Raw genomic sequence first — 748 nt, forward strand, 5'->3', positions numbered from 1 at the left:
GATGGTCTCAATCTCTTGACCTCGTGATCTGCCCGCCTCGGCCTCCCAAAGTGCTGGGATTACAGGCGTGAGCCACCAGACCCAGCCCCCTCTCCTTCCTATCCAATGCCTGGTCTAAAGTAAGTGCTCAGGAGGTTGCAATGAGCCAAGATCACACCACTGGACTCCAGCCTGGGCAACAGAGTGAGACCTCTTTTCAAAAGATAAATAAACAGGCCAGGCGTGGTGGCTCACACCTGTAATCCCAGCACTTTGGGAGGCCAAGGCAGGCGGATCACTTGAGGTCAGGAGTTCGAAAACAGCCTGACCAACATGGAGAAAACCCGTCTCTAATAAAAATACAAAATTAGCCAGGCATGGTGGTATATGCCTGTAATCCCAGCTACTTGGGAGGCTGAGGCAGGAGAATCACTTGAACCCGGGAGGCAGAGGTTGCGGTGAGCTGAGATGACGCCATTGCACTCCAGCCTGGGCAACAAGAACAAAACTCTGTCTCAAAAAAATAAAATTAAATAAATAAATTAAATAAATAAAGTAAGTGCTCAGTAACTGAAGGTTGGAGGATCAGTGAATCCTATCAGGTGCCAAGTGCTTTCTTCCTTGCTTTCTCTCTGGTTGGTCACCTTTCGATCCCCACTGCAGGCACTGTGATAAGCATTTTACATGCCTCATCCCAATTCATCTGTGTAATCCTATAAGGAGGAAATTGTTTTTTTCTTGTGTTACCTATTTGGACACTGGGCTGGCT

This window comes from Piliocolobus tephrosceles, chromosome 1 (genome assembly GCF_002776525.5).
Source record: "Piliocolobus tephrosceles isolate RC106 chromosome 1, ASM277652v3, whole genome shotgun sequence".
NCBI lineage: Eukaryota > Metazoa > Chordata > Mammalia > Primates > Cercopithecidae > Piliocolobus > Piliocolobus tephrosceles.